Here is a 6,026-nt window from a genome sequence, read left to right as displayed (position 1 = left end):
AAATTAAAAATAGGGTTTTGGAGATAAAGACCTCAAAACTTTACTACAACAGCACATCAGACATCAAACAGATCAAGTAATGCACTAGTCACCTGTATTTTCTCCTTTAAAATGTCATCCAGACAGCTGGAAATCCAATTGCTCTTTGATGTTAAAACAGTCAAACGAAGTAGAAAATATAACCATATCAGAATAAGAAATGCAGACCTGAAGTATAAAAAACTATATCACTCATCTTTCAGAATTAGTCTCAGGATTGTTTCCTCAGGTTTTGATTTTTCCTCCTTGTGTTTATAGTCTTTTCCTGTTTTATCAGATTTTGTTTTCCTCTGAGAAAACCATACAAAGAAACAAACCTTGAAATACCACTGAACAAATACCACACAAGCAACTGTTGTCAGAATTATTGTTCCTCTGAAAAATCAAGGTATTAAGTGCAGTTTACATATGTACGTGGCCTGACTTGCTATGTAATATATATTCCACTGGTTTTGACCTAAGATGTGTAACAGAGTGTACAAGAAGTACAGTCCACATTCCCCAAATTCACACTGTCCTTGGAAAAAGGCAGTTACTCACCTTTGTAACTGTTGTTCTTCGAGATGTGCTGCTCATATCCATTCCAATTAGGTACGCGCGCACCATTTGCACGTCCGTCGGAAAACTTTTATCCTAGCAACACCTGGTGGGTCAGCTATGGAGCCCCCTAGAGTGGCACCTTCATGGCGCTGGGTATATACTCCAGCCTACCCAGCGCCCCCTCAGTTCGTTCTTGCCAGCTTCTCTGACAGAGGGGAAGGAGGGCAGGTTTGGAATGGATATGAGCAACACATCTCGAAGAACAACAGTTACAAAGGTGAGTAACTGTCTTTTCTTCTTCGAGTGCTTGCTTATATTGATTCCAGTTAGGTGACTCCCAAGCCTTAGCTAGGTGGTGGGGTCGGAGTGAAATACCGTGGATTGTAGGATCGCCCTTGTCACGGAGTGTGGGTGAGTCAGGGCCCTGCACCCCCAGACTTCCTGCGATTCACCATGACTCTCGGCCAGCCTGTAAAGCAGAAGGTTTAGACGACAGGAACACAGTCCAAAACAGGTTTTGCAGGCACAGACAACAGGATCCTCCCCAATTAGGTCCATCTTGGGGTCCCAGGAGCACCACAGCCCCCTTGGGGGCTCAGAGCCCTGTCTGTCCTTCCCTCCTTTCCCCAGCCAGCTCCTGAAACTCTCCCCCCAGCGTCTCCTCCCCCCTAGCCTTTGTTCAGCTTCCCAGGCAGAGGTGTCACCTGGCCTCTGACCCCCTCCTGGGTTCTCACGTTACATGTTCAGGCATCTTCTCTCAAGGCCAGTCTCCCATCCCTCAGTGCAGATCGTCCTCCCAGGCCAACACTCCCCCCTCCTCAGCAGTCACAGACCACAGTAAGAACAGTCCCAGTTTGTCTCATCTCTTCTGCCTTCGAGACCGAACTGAGCAGGGGGGTCACTTCAGCCAGTGACCTGGGGAAGTTCCAACCTACGCACGTTCCCAGGGATGCCCCAACATCTCGCCCATTCCTTGGTGAGAATTACACCAGGCCCTTCCTGTTTCACGCCCCCCTTTAGGTCGGGGGTGCTCGATGGCACTCGTAGTTTGCATGTGGGAAGGCTTATGCAGCCCGTGTCCTTTTCCCACCCCAATACCTCTGGGGTTCACGCTGGACTGGGGTCTTCTCCCAGTGTTCCAGTCTGGGGGGCTGTAATTCAGGCTCTTAGTTCAGAGCCCCTCTTTTGACCTGGGCCCTCCTCTGGAAAGGCTCCTCTATGATGGGCAAGGGTCCTACAGCCATTTTCCCCTTGTCCCGGGCCTTTCTTACCCTCTGGCAGGGGTCACAGAATTGGCAGTACTGCCAGACATTAGTAAAAACCCCAGGCCAGTAAAAGTTCCATAGCAGCCTCTACTAGGTACGCCAGGTTTCCTGAGAGGGGGATGTCATGGGCCTGGCACAGCAGCTGGCAGCGACACTTGCGGGGTACCACCAGCTGCCTCTTGATCCCCCTGACTCCATTGTCCCGGGGGAAGCCCATTCCTGGTACATGAACCCCTTCTCCCACAGGAACCTTTTCCGGCAACCTCCCCCCCCCCCCCGGTGGTCTACCACACCGAGGTTGGCCGGGTCCCTTATCTTCTGCAAGGAGGGATCTTTCTGCAACTCGGCCTGGAACTCAGCAGCTGGGACAGGGATGGAGACCTGCTCTCTCTCTCACTGGCTTGGTCTGAAGCCACAGCCTCCCTGAGCCGTGTCCCTGGGCGTTCCCTCCCCACCGGGTTAGGGTCCTGTGTCTTGGGCAAGGTACCCTCCCCGTTGTCAGGGAGTCGTGCCCCTCGCTGGTTCTGGCTCTGGGTCCCGACTAGGGCACCGTGGGAGCTGCTGGGCCAGTCCTCCAGGTCACCCCCCCCCAATCAACGCCTCAGTGGGCAAATGCGGGTGTACCTCCATGTCCTTGGGACCCTCCACTCCAGGTGTACCCTCACCACAGGCACCTTGAATGGGGTCCCGCCCACCCCCATCAGGGTCACATTGGTGGTGGGCACCACCCGATCTCAGGCCACCACCTCAGGCTGGGCCAGCGTCACCTCTGCGCCCCTATCCCAGTATCCATTGACTTTCCTCCCATCCACTTCCAGGGGAACAAGACACTCACTCCACAGGGAACCAAGAACCCTGAGTCTCGAGCATCCAGCCCCCCAGAGGAGCTGGCCTGGGTCCCTCCTCAGCAGGTGGTGCACTGCGAGCCCCCTTGCATGGCAATGCTGCCCCTCATCCGGCTGGGTCTTTACCCAGTCAATCCTCTGTGGGTTGGCTCTGCTCAGTCTGTCCCTGAGCCTGAGGCACTGGGCCCGTATGTGGCCTCTTTGGCCACAGCGATAGCAGCTCATGTCCCATGGGTCCCCTCAAACAGGGTTCTCCATGCTTCCACTTTGGGAGGTCTCCAGGTCACACTCTTTCTGCATTGTGGTGGGTCTGCTCCTTTGGGACTCCTCCCTGTCAGTCATCCCCTGCCTGACTGTCCACAAACTTGCTGGCCAGCTGGCCTGCGGGCTACGGGTTCTCTGGCTTTTGGTCCATCAACCATTGCCTCAGGTCGGGTGGGCACTGCTCATTCAGGTGCTCCAGTAGAAATAGGTCAAGCAGGTCCTCTTTAGTTTGGGCCCTAGCTGTCCACTTTCGGGCATACCCCTTCGTCCGGTTGGCCAGTTGTAGGTATGTGACCTTACGGGTTTTACGCTGACTCCAGAACCTTTTCTGGTACATCTCAGGAGTGAGCTCAAACTCACGGAGTGGGGACTTTTTGAACAGTTCATAGTCCCCTGTCTCCGCTCCTTTCATTCAGCTGTACACCTGTGGAGCTGTGGAGTCCAGTAAGAGGGTGAGAATCTGGAACCTGTCTGCAGGGTCAACCCTGTGCAGCTCGCAGGCATTCTCAAAGGCCGTTAGGAAGGTATCTATGTCCTCCCCCTCCTTACGCTGGGCCAGAAAGCACTTATCAAAGCTCTTTGTAGTCTTGGGTCCCCCATCACTCAGCGCAGCCGGGACCCTGCTGCTCCTCAGCCGGGCCAGTTCCAGCTCACGCTGACGCTGGTTTTCCTTCTCCTCCCGTTCACACTGACGCTGGTTCTCCTCATGCTGACACTGTTTTTCCCATTCCTCCCACTCCTGCTTCAGTTCTTGCCTCCTTAACTCAAGCGCCTCCCTGTCATTTTCCAGCCGCATCCGTTCCAGGGACGGGGCTCTCCACCGGGACGATCCCCTGCTGGCTTCCTGGATCAGGGTGCCCTCGCTATTTGCTGGGCTTCTCCCAACCCCTCCCCTAGGTGTAGGTAGGCAGGCAGGCAGGGTCTCAGAATGTCCTCGGCAGCAGTCTGGCCCCTCCCAGCCATGTCAGGCCCCGGGGCCCATGCTGCATCTACTGGGCAGCTTCCCTCAGGGACAAGGCTCAGTTCATTCAAGCGATCCTTCTCCAGCTGGGCAATTAGCTGTCCCTTGGTGGACCTCCCAATGCACAGCCCTCTCTGCCTGCACAGCTCCAACAGGTCGCTCTTAAGGCGTTTAGCATACATCTTCCTGCTGGCCACTTGCCGGCCTGTGCTCTCAGCTTTCCACCGGTTCCAGGGAGACCCTAGTGCACCAGCCCTTCTTCATGTCACTCCCCTCTCTGCCAGGGTCGAGGTGCAGACTCCTCTGCCCCTAGGACCGCTTGCTGCTATCCCCCGGGGGACCCTGTTACTGCAAAAGTCCTTCTCTCTGGTCACACACTCCCAGGGGTTAATTGCCCCCTGAAACCATCTCTCTCTGAATCTTCAGCATGCCTGGTCCCCGTCAATCCCCCTTCATTTTACTGCTCCCCAGTCACCTACTGCAGGAAGCACTATCCACGGGGTGTAGTACATCCCACCGCTACCACCAGTTGTCATGGAGTGTTGGTGAGTCAGGGCCCTGCATCCCCGACTTCCTGCGATTCACCATGACTCTCGGCCAGCCTGTAAAGCAGAAAGTTTAGATGACAGGAACACAGTCCAAAACAGGTTTTGCAGGCACAGACAACAGGATCCTCCCCAATTAGGTCCATCCTGGGGTCCCAGGAGCACCACAGCCCCCTTGGGGGCTCAGAGCCCTGTCTGTCCTTCCCTCCATTCCCCAGCCAGCTCCTGAAACTCTCCCCCCAGTGTCTCCTCCCCCTAGCCTTTGTTCAGCTTCCTGGGTAGAGGTGTCACCTGGCCTCTAACCCCCTCCTGGGTTCTCACGTTACATGCTCAGGCATCTTCCCTCAAGGCCAGTCTCCCATCCCCCAATGCAGATCGTCCTCCCAGGCCAACACCCCGCACTCAGCATTCATAGACCACAGTAAGAACAGTCCCAGTTCGTCACAGCCCTATGAAAAGCCTGTCTAACGATGGCATAGTGTGAGGCAAATGTATGCACTGAAGACCTAAGCAGCAGCTCTGCAGATCTCCTGGATTGGCATCTGGGCCAGGAAAACTGCCGACAAGGCCTGAGCCCTTGTGGAGTGAGTGGTGAGATGGGGGGGGGCAGGGGCGGGGGCAGGACCCCAGCCAGATCATAGCAAGCACGAATACATGACATGATCCAAGAAGAGGTCCGCTAGAAGGAGACCAGAAGACCCTTCATCTGGTCTGCTACCGCAATGAAGAGCTGAGTCGTTTTCCGTAACAGCTTCGTACACTCAGTGTAGAAGACAAGAGCCCTACGAACATTGAGGGAGTGAAGCCGCTGTTCCTGACTATTGGCATGAGGTTTTGGGAGGAATGAGCCCCCTCCACCCTTGCTTGTTGATGTAGAACATGGCCGTGGTGTTATCTGTGAGGACTGCCACACCAATGACCATGCAACCACTCCTGAAAGGCTTGGCATGCAAGACGCACCGCAATCAGCTCCCATACACTGATATGGAGAGAGAGATCGGACGGGGCCCATAGACCTTGCATCTGGATGTCCCCAAGGTGGGTACCCCATCCCAGGGCTGACACATCTGTGAGGAGGGACAAGGAGGGCTGAAGGGTGTGGAAGGGGACTCCTTCGCATACCACCGTTGGGTCTAGCTGCCGTTGGAGGGAGGCCAGGACCCTTTCTGGGACAGTGGCCACCAGGTTCAGGTTGTCTCAATGTGGGCAATAGACAGATGCCGGCCAGGCTTGAAGTGGTCGGAGCCGAAGTCTGGCATGTTTGGTCATGTCATAAACAGATAAGTAAGAGTTAATAGAACAGAAGTACTTCATATCTCTCTTCCCTGTAAAGGGTTAACAAAATCAGTGAGCCTGGCTGTCACCTGACCAGAGGACCAATCAGGGGACAGGATACTTTCAAATCTTGAGGGAGGGAAGTTTGTGTGTGCTGTTAGTGTTTGGTTATTGTTCACTCTAGGGGCTCAGAGGGACCAGACGTGCAACCAGGTTTCTCTCCAATCTCTTTGATACAGTCTCTTATATGTCCAGAATAGTGAGTACTAGGTAGATAAGGCGAGTTAGGCTT

This window comes from Gopherus flavomarginatus, chromosome 6, assembly GCF_025201925.1.
Source record: "Gopherus flavomarginatus isolate rGopFla2 chromosome 6, rGopFla2.mat.asm, whole genome shotgun sequence".
NCBI classification, from domain to species: domain Eukaryota; kingdom Metazoa; phylum Chordata; order Testudines; family Testudinidae; genus Gopherus; species Gopherus flavomarginatus.
The sequence above is the reverse complement of the archived record's forward strand: the minus strand, read 5'-3'. Positions refer to the sequence as shown.